The sequence below is a fragment of the Eumetopias jubatus genome, unplaced genomic scaffold (genome assembly GCF_037043125.1).
Source record: "Eumetopias jubatus isolate StellerSeaLion01/CBP00866 unplaced genomic scaffold, mEumJub1_p1.0 scaffold_9, whole genome shotgun sequence".
NCBI lineage: Eukaryota > Metazoa > Chordata > Mammalia > Carnivora > Otariidae > Eumetopias > Eumetopias jubatus.
Genome location: NW_028274815.1, coordinates 86,654,777 through 86,665,612, shown reverse-complemented (window position 1 = coordinate 86,665,612; position 10,836 = coordinate 86,654,777). Strand labels below are relative to the sequence as shown.

General features: G+C 39.7%; 1 pseudogene; it reads left to right on the top strand.

The window, feature by feature from the left end:
• The first annotated feature begins 783 nt into the window (after positions 1 to 783).
• Positions 784 to 10,542, top strand: LOC114199391 (transcription factor IIIA-like; annotated as a pseudogene).
• Positions 10,543 to 10,836: the final 294 nt, after the last annotated feature.

Genomic DNA, 10,836 nt, shown 5'->3' with positions numbered 1-10,836 from the left:
CAATAGGTGTGGAAGTTGAGAAGATATTTGATATAAAAATTAATAGGAATTACTGCTGAAATCATTTGTTACTGACTCCTTTAAGGAAACAAAAAGAAGATTTTCAAATTTCATTTAAGATAGATAGTCTACCTATATTTCCAATGCAAAATAGTTTTAGAGACATTTTGCGTGATTAAAAGGAAATTTATTCTGCATGCAAAGACTTTAACCCAAATAATTATAATGCAATTTGACCTAGAATTTCCATTTTGGATACTTTTATGTTTCTATTCAGATTAAATTTTATTAGCTGTAATAAGTCTGTAATTAATTGCTTTTAGATGGTTACATAAGCAGATCCAATTATATGTTTCTGATAATTTTAGTTATAGATGACTTAGACACATGTGTGCACTCTTGCTGAACATGGTAAAATAATCCATTTATTCTTTCAACAAATATATATTGATCACCTACCGTGTGCCAGGTTATGTGCATAATATCTTTTTAATTTTTTTGTATTTGCCATAAAAGTTGAATAATAAAAGTAAAACTTTATTTAAAGATGTCTATAATTATGCAACCGTGACCCTCTGGTAATAAGTATTTCTTCAAACAGTGCTGGCATTGTGAATAAGCAAAAAAACCCACATATTATCATTTGTCTTTTTTCTTTGCTGAACCAGAGCAGCACAGACTATAGAATGTGAGTTTAGCTGCACACTCCTACTGATTGGCCTAATACTTATAACTGCGCTCTTATTTTTTAATTGCATCGAGGGTCTTCTGGGAGCAGAAGGCATGACAGAGTTGGCAGTGCACAAGAGCTTGTGGTACTTGGCTCTGCACATGGCTGGGCATGAGGATGTTGGAGAGGGTGGGCCCCACGGCCCTGGAGCAGGGCCAGCGTTGTTGGTGACCTCCCTGAACATCGCCAGCACCGCCTCCCCTCCATGAGCACCCTCCTGCAGCCCTAAGCGCTCAATAGGAGGTTCATCTGCTCCTCTCCTAACTGCAGCACCAATCACAGTAAGGCCTGGAAGCTAGAGGTGCACCTGCACAAGCACACTGGGAGACACCCTTTGTGTATGACCACCAAGGATGTGGCAAAGGGACTTTGTCAGGGACTACCATCTGAGCTGCCATGTCCTGATTCACAGGGACAGGGAAAGCCATTTACACAGCTAGTGGCTGTGACCACAGATTTAACACAAAATCAAACCTGAAGAAGCATTTTGAATGCAGACATGAAAATCAGCAAAAAACGATATCTATGCAGTTTTGAAGGTTGTAAGAAGGCCTTTAAGAACACCAGGAGCTGAGAGACACTCTCCCAAGATGGTGGAGGAGTAGGAGACCTGGATTTCGTCTGGTCTCAGGAATTCAGCTGAATAGGGATCAAACCATTCTGGACACCTACGAACTCAACAGGAGATAGAAGAAAAGAACACCAACAACTCTCTGAACAGAAAAGTGACCGCTTACTAGAAGGTAGGACGTGCAGAGAAGTGAATCCGGGGTGATATTCGGGAGGATAGACAGTCGGGGAGGGGGCCTCTGTCGACCGCTTCTGGCAAGTGATAGAGCCGCAGAGCACAAAATCAGAACTTTTAGAAGTCGGCTCCGCTGAGGGATGTCGCTCCAGTGGCTAAGCTGGGGTGGAACCCTGGCGGGACAGTGTGGTCTCAGGACCCTCGGGGTCACAGAAAGAGCAGGGGTGCCTGAGTGCAGCAAATCTCCCAGGTATCAAAGCGGGGAAGCCGGCTGCAGAGACGGAGCCGAGGCACGGGCTCTCAGCTCAGGATTGCCATAAACCGTGATTCGTGGTCCAGTCGGGCCACTGCTCCTCCAGCAGGGACCCAACAAGCAGCAGATCCGGGGAGACTCTCCTTCCTCTTCTGGGAGGAGCAGTGCAGGAGCACACCACAAGGATCTGCTAGGTTTGGAGACTCCACACTGAGTCGGGTGCCAGAGATAGAAACGCTCGGTCACAGGCCGGGTGAGCACGGACTGTGGCCAGAGACTGGAGAGATGGGAGAGATTGACTGCTTTTCTCTGGGGGCGCACTGAGGAGTGGGAGCCCGGGTTATCGGCTCCTCCGAGCCGGAGATTGGAGGCCACCATTTTCACTCTCATCCTCCAAAGCTGAACAGAAAGCTTGCAGGGAACAAAAGCTCCCAAGAGCAAACCCGAGCAGATTACTTAGCCCGGACAGGCAAGGGCAGGGCAATTCTGCCTCTGGCAAAGACATTTGGGAACCACGGCAAAAGGCCCCTCCCCCAGAAGATCAACAAGAACAGCCAGCCAAGACCAAGTTTACCGATCAATGAGAACAGCAGAACTCCAGCGCTAGGGGAATACTGCACATAGAATTCATGGCTTTTTTACCATGATCCATTAGTCTTTCAAAGTTAATTATTTAAACTGTTTTTTTCCCTTTTTCAACCTACATCTTATCAATCCCTTTTAAAAATTTTTTTTTATTTTTCATTTTTAGAGTCATATTCTCTCTCTTCATAGTAGTTACCCTTATTTTTGGCATACATATATATAAGTTGTTCTCTCTTTAAAATTTTGAGATACAGTTTCTTCTAACAGATCAAAATACACCCTAAATCACTAGTGTATGGCTTTGTTCTAGTCTCCTGCCTGATCACATTCTTTCCCTTTTTTTTCCTTTTTTCCTTAAATCTTCTTTCTTTTTTCAAACAACTTATTATCTATCAATTCCTTCTATAAAATCTTTTATAATTTTCATCTTTAAAGTCATATTCCATCCTTTCATTGTATCAACCCTTAATTTGTACATATATGTCTTTCTTTCTTTAAAATTTTAGGAGGCACTTTCCTCTAACAGACCAAAATACACCCAAAATCTAGTGTGTGGCACTGATCTATGCACTAGCCTGATCATATTTGATCATATTCTGTTTTTTTTGTTTTGTTTTGTTCTGTTTTTGTTTGTTTTTATCTTTATCTTTTTCTTTTTTTTCCCTTTCTTTTTTCTTTCTTTCCCTTTCTTTTCCCCTGGTTTCAGGTCTTTTCTGATTTGTTTAGAGTATATTTTCTGGGGACGTTGTTAACCTGTTAGCATTTTGTTCTCTCATTCATCTATTCACTTCTGGACAAAATGACAAACGAAAAAAATCACCACAACAAAAAGAACAAGGGGTAGTACCGACTGCCAAGGACCTACTCAATATGGACATTAGTATGATATCGGACCTAGAGTTCAGAATCATGATTTTAAAGATACTAGATGGGCTTGAAAAAAGCATGGAGGTTATTAGAGAAACCCTTCCTGGAGAAATAAAAAAACTAAAATCTAACCAAGTCAAAATCAAAAAAGGCTATTAATCAGGTGCAATAAAAAATGGCACTAACTGCTAGGATAAATGAGGCAGAAGTGAGAATTAGCGATATAGAAGACCAAAAGATAGAAAGATGGAAAAAGAGAGATAAACAACTCCTGGAGCACAAGGACAGAATTCGAGAGATAAGCAATACGATAAGATGAACAACATTAGAATAATTGGGATCCCAGAAGAAGAAGAAGAAAGAGAGAGAGGGGCAGGAGGTATATTGGAGCAAATTATAGCAGAGAACTTCCCTAACGTGGGGAAGGAAACAGGCATCAAAATCCAGGAGGCACAGAGAACCCCTCTCAAAATCAATAAAAATAGGTCAACACCCGACATCTAATAGTAAAATTTACGAGTCTCAGAGACAAAGAGAAAATCCTGAAAGGAGCTCGGGAGAAGAGATATGTAACCTACAATGGTAGAAATATTAGATTGGCAACAGACTTATCCACAGAGACCTGGCAGGCCAGAAAGGACTGGCATGATATCTTCAGAGCTCTAAATGAGAAAAATATGCAGCCAAGAATACTATATCCAATATTTCATTGAAAATTGAAGGAGAGATAAAAAACTTCCAGGACAAACAAAAACTAAAGGAATTTGCAAACACAAAACCAGCCCTCCAAGAAATATTGAAAGGGGTCATCTAAGCAAAGAGAGAGCCTAAAAGCAGCAAAGATCAGAAAGGAACACAGACAATATACAGTAACAGTCACCTTACAGGCAATACAATGGCACTAAATTCATATCTTTCAATAGTTACCCTGAATGTAAATGGGCTAAATGCCCCAATCAAAAGACACAGGCTATCAGATTGGATTAAAAAAAAAAAACCCACCAATATGCTGTCTGCAAAGGACTCATTTTAAACCCAAAGACATCCGCACATTGAAAGTGAGGGGGTGGAAAACCATTTACCATGCTAATGGACACAAAGAGAAATCTGGGATGGCAATCCATATATCAGACAAATTAGATTTTAAACCAAAGATTGTAATAAGAGACGAGGAAGGATACTATATCCTACTTAAAGGGTCTATCCAAAAAGAAGATCTAGCAATTGTAAATATCTATCCCCCTAACGTGGGAGCAGCCAATTATATAAGGCAATGAATAACAAAAGCAAAGAAACACATTGACAACAATACAATAATAGTGGGGGACTTTAACACCCCCCTGACTGAAATGGACAGATCATCTAAGCAAAAGATCAACAAGGAAATAAAGACTTTAAATGACACACTGGACCAAATGGACTTCACAGACATATTCAGAACATTCCAACCCAAAGCAACAGAATACACATTCTTCTCTAGTGCTCATGGAACATTCTCCAGAATAGATCATATCCTAGGTGACAAATCAGGTCTCAACCAGGACTAAAAGATTGGGATTATTCCCTGCATATTTTCAGACCACAGTGCTTTGAAACTAGAACTCAATCACGAGAGGAAAGTTGGCAGGAGCTCAAATACATGGAGGCTAAAGAACATCCTACTAAAGAATGAATGGGTCAACCAGGAAATTAAAGAAGAATTTAAAAATTTCATGGAAACCAATGAAAATGAAATCACAACTGTTCAAAATCTTTGGGATGCAGCAAAGGCTGTCCTAAGAGGAAAGTATATCGCAATACAAGCCTTTCTCAAGAAACAAGAAAGGTCTCACATACACAACCTAACCCTACACCTAAAGGAGCTAGAGAAAAAACAGCAAATAAAGCCTAAACCCAGCAGGAGAATAGAAATAATAAAGATCAGAACAGAAATCAATGAACTAGAAACCAAAAGAACAGTAGAACAGATCAACGAAACTAGGAGCTGGTTCTTTGACAGAATTAACAAGATTGATAAACCCCTGGCCAGACTGATCAAAAAGAAAAGAGAAATGACCCAAATCAACAAAATCATGAATGAAAGAGGAGAGATCACAACCAACACTAAAGAAATACAAACAATTATAAGAACATATTATGAGCAACTCTATGCCCCAAATTAGATAACCTGGAAGAAATGGATGCATTCCTAGAGATGTATCAACTACCAAAATTGAACCAGGAAGAAATAGAAAACCTAAACATACCTATAACCACTAAGGAAATTGAAGCAGTCATCAAAAATCTCCCAACAAACAAAAGCCCAGGGCCAGATGGCTTCCCAGGGGAATTCTACCAAACATTTCAAGAAGAATTAATACCTATTCTCCTGAAACTGTTCCAAAAAATAGAAATGGAAGGAAAACTTCCAAACTCATTTTATGAGGCCACCATTACCTTGATCCCAAAACCAGACAAAGACCGCATCAAAAATAATTACAGACCAATATCCTTGATGAACATGGATGCAAAAATTATCACCAAAATACTAGCCAATAGGATCCTACAGTACATTAAAAGATTATTCACCATGACCAATTGGGATTTATCCCTGGGCTGCAAGTTTGGTTCAAGATCTGCCAATCAATCAACGTGATTGAATATATTAACAAAAGAAAGAACAAGAATCATATGACCCTCTCAGTAGATGCAGAAAAAGCATTTGACAAAGTACAACATCCTTTCCTGATCAAAACTCTTCAGAGTATAGGGATAAAGGGTACATACCACAATATCATAAAAACCATCTATGAAAAACCTACAGCGAATATCATTCTCAATGGGGAAAAGCTGAGAGCTTTTCCCCTAAGGTCAGGAACGTGGCGGGGATGTCCACTATCACCACTGTTACTCAACACAGTATTAGAATTCCTAACCACAGCAATCAGACAACAAAAAGAAATCAAAGGCATCCAAACCGACAAAGAGGAAGTCAAACTCTCACTCTTTGCAGGTGGTATGATACTTTATGTGGAAAACCCAAAAGACTCCACCCCAAAACTGCTAGAACTCATACAGGAATTCAGTAAAGTGGCAGGATATAAAATCAAGGCACAGAAATCAGTGGCATTCCTATACACCAACAACAAGACAGAAGAGAGACAAATCAAGGAGTCGATCCCATTTACAAGTGCACCCAAAACCATAAGATACCTAGGAATAAATTTAACCAAAGAGGCAAAGGATCTGTACTCAGAAAACTATAAAATACTCATGAAAGAAATTGAGGAAGACACAAAGAAATGCAAAAATGTTCCATGCTCATGGATTGGAAGAATAAACACTGTGAAGATGTCAATGCTACCTAGAGCCATCTACATATTCAATGCAATCCCCATCAAAAGACCATCCACTTTTTTCAAAAAAATGGAACTAATAATCCTAAAATTTGTATGGAACCAGAAGAGACCCCGAATAGCCAGAGGAGTGTTGAAAAAGAAAAGGAAAGCTTGTGGCATCACAATTCCGGACTTCCAGCTCTATTAAAAAGCTGTCATCATCAAGACAGTATCGTACTGGCACAAAAACAGACACATAGATCAATGGAACAGAAGAGAGAGCCCAGAACTCAACTCTATGGTCAACTTATCTTTGACAAAGCAGGAAAGAATGTCCGATAGAAAAAAGACAGTCTCTTCAACAAATGGTGTTGGGAAAATTGGACATCCACATGCAGAAGAATGAAACTGGACCATGTCCTTACACCACACACAAAAATAGACCCCAAATGGTTGAAAGACCTCAATGTGAGACAGGAATCCATCAAAATCCTAACGGAGAACAGAGGCAGCAACCTTTTCGACCTCAGCCACAGCAACTTCTTTCCAGAAACATTGTGAAAGGCAAGGAAAGCAAGGGCAAAAATGAACTCTTGGGATTTCATCAAGATAAAAAGCTTTTGCACAGCAAAAGAAACAGTCCACAAAACCAAAAGACAACCGACAAAATGGGAGAAAATATTTGCAATTGACATATCAGATAAAGGGCTAGTATCCAAAATTTATGAAGAACTTATCAAACTTAAACCTAAAGGACAAATAATCCAATTAAGAAATGGGCAGAAGTCATGAACAGACTTTTTTCCAAAGAAAACATGCAAATGGCCAACAGACACATGAAAAAGTGCTCAACATCGCTCAGCATCAGGGAAATCCAAATCAAAACCTCAATGAGATACCACCTCACACCAGTCAGAATGGCTAAAATTAACAAGTCAGGAAACGACAGATGTTTGCAGTGATGTGGAGAAAGCGGAACCCTCCTACACTGTTGGTGGGAATGTAAGCTGGTGCAACCACTTTGGAAAACAGTATGGAGGTTCCTCAAAAAGTTGGAAATAGAGCTACCATACGATCCAGCAATTGCACTACTGGGTATTTACCACAAAGATACAAATGTAGGGATCCGAAGGGTATGTGCACCCCAATGTTTATAGCAGCAATATCCACAATAGCCAAACTGTGGAAAGAGCCATGATGTCCTTCGACAGATGAATATATAAAGAAGATGTGGTATATATTCACAAAGGAATATTATGCAGCCATCAAGAGGAATGAGATTTTGCCATTTCCAAGTACGTGGTTGGAACTGGAGGGTATTATGCTGAGTGAAATAAGTCAATCAGAGAAAGACATATACCTCACTGATATGAGGAATTCTTAATCTCAGTAAACAAACTGAGGGTTGCTGGAGTGGTGGGGTGGTGCGAGGGATGGGGTGGCTGGGTGATAGACATTGAGGAGGGTATGTGCTATGGTGAGCTCTGTGAATAGTGCAAGATGGTTGAATCACAGATCTGTACCTCTGAAACAAATAATGCAATATATGTTAAGAAAAAAAAAGGAGATAGCAGGAGGGGAAGAATGAATGGGAGTAAATCAGAGGGGGAGATGAACCATGAGAGACGATGGACTCTGAAAAACAAACTGATGGTTCTAGACGGGAGGGGGGTGGGGCAATGGCTTAGCCTGGTGATGGTTATTGAGGAGGGCACATTCTGTGTGGAGCACTGGGCGGTATGCACAAACAATGAATCATGGAACACTACATCAAAAACTAATGATGTATGGTGATTAACATAAGAATAAAAAATTAAAGTATTAAAAAAAAAAGAAACACCAGCACCTGAGAATCCATCAGTGCCAAAATTCCAGTGCCAGTACCACAGACAAGTGTGCCCATGAAGGACATGGGAAATGCTTCACCTCACCCAGCAGGCTGAAACTACAAGGGAAGGTCCATAGGGCTGGATGTGTCAAACAGAATATTCCTTTGTGGCAAACATGGACAGAGCTTTTAAAACATGTGAAAGAAACCCATAAAGAGGACATAAAATGCCAAGTATGCTAGATTACGTTGACCCACAACTATATGGTCAATTAATCTGCGACAAAGCAGGAAAGAATGTCCAGTGGAAAAAAGGCAGTCTCTTCAACAAATGGTGCTGGGAAAACTGCACAGCAACATGCAGAAGAATGAAACTGAACCACTCTCTTACACCACACACAAAAATAAATTCAAAATGGATGAAAGACCTAAATGTGAGACAGGAAACCATCACGATCCTTGAGGAGAACACAGGCAGCAACCTCTGTGACCTCCACCGTAGCAACTTCTCCCTAGACACGTCTCCAGAGGTAAGAGAAACAAAGGAAAAATGAACTATTGGAACTTCACCAAAATAAAACACTTCTGTGTAGCAAAGGAAACAATCAACAAAACTGAAAAGCAACCTACAGAAGAGGAGAAGGTATTTGCAAATGACATAGCTGATAAAGGGTTAATACACAAAACCTATAAAGAACTTATCAAACGCAATGCCCAAAAAAACAAATAGTGCAGTTAAGAAATGGGAAGAAGACATGAACAGACATTTTTCCAATGAAGACATCTGGATGGCTAACAGACACGTGAAAAGATGTTCAACATCACTCATCATTAGGGAAATACAAATCAAAACTACAATGAGATACCACATCACACCTGTTAAAATGGCTAAAATGAACAATTCAGGAAACAACAATTTTTGGCGAGGATGTGGAGAAAGGGGAACACTCTTATATTGTTGATGGGAATGCAAACTGGTGAAGCCAGTCTGGAAAACAGTGTGGAGGTTCCTCAAAAAGTTAAAAATAAAACTACCCTACAACCTGGCAATTGCACTACTAGGTCTTTAACCAAAAGATAAAAAAATACTGATTTGAAGGAGCACATGCCCTCTGATGTTTATAACATTATCAACAATAGCCAAATTATCAACAATAGCCAAATGTGTCTATCAAATGATAAATGGATAAAGAAGATGTGCCACACACACACACACATGCAAATGTGTGTGTGTGTGTGAGTGTGTGTGTAATGGAATATTACTCAGTCATCAAAAGAATGAAATCTTGCCATTTGTGACAACATGGATGGAGCTAGAGTGCATTATGCTAAGAGAAATAAGTCAGTAAGGGAAAGACAAACACCATATGATTTCACTCAGATGTGGAACTTAAGAAACAAAACAGATGAACATAGAAGAAGGAAGAAAAAAAGAGAGGGAAGCAAACCTTAAGACACTCTTAACAATAGAGAACAAACTGAGGGTTGATGGAAGGGAAGTGGGTGGGGGATGGGCTAGATGGGTGATGGGGATTAAGGAGGACACTTGTGATGAGCAATGGGTTTTGTATGTAAGTGATGAATCACTGATATTCTACTCCTGAAACCAATATTATACTATAATTTAACTAACTAGAATTTAAATAAAAATTTGAAAAAAAAAAAACAACACAAAGATTCCCCTAAGCAACATATGAAAACTCACGCCCCAGAAAAGGATGTTTGCCAGTGTCCAAGAGAAGGCTGTGGTGGAAACTGCACAACTGTGTTGAATCTCCAGAGCCACATTCTCTCTTTTCACTAGGAAAGGCTCCCATTTACATGTGAACATGCCGGCTGTGGCAAAACATGTGCAATGGGACAAAGTCTCACTAGGCATGCTGTTGTGTGCGACCCTGATGAGAAGAAAATGAAGCTTGAAGTAAAACCATCTTGTGAAGAATGGAGTTTGGCCCCTGGTCTCAGTGGATATATTCCTCCTACAGGAAACAAGAACAAGGCTTATCTGCACCCAAAGATGAACCGTCAGTGAACTGTACCGAGGACAAGGTGTCCCCGACAGTTGCAGTACTTACTCTCAACTCAACATCAAATTACTCAACCCAAAGGACTATAGACCAGCCAGCTCGGTTATTATCTCTCAGAAGCACATTTTTCTTTATTAAAATCAGTGATGCACAACAAGAAAAAGAAAGTACTTCAAATAAAAATAAGTGAGTCAGTATTACAAAAAGAACAGCCTTTTATTAAAAAAATAGTAATGATTCTTTCCCTTATTAGATGCTGTTGGGCTGTGACTAAGGCATAATTGGGACCCACTTGCCTGTTCTCTTCTCTCTCCCTCTCCTGGGTAGGTCATTGTATCTGGGGAATAATAACCTGGGGATGGATATGACTTTCATTTTTATACTAGTTAAGAGTCTACATCTTGTATATTACAAATGGAAATGCACAAGGTTTATTTTTTTAAGAGTTTATTTATTTATTTGAGAGATAGAGCAACACAGAGCA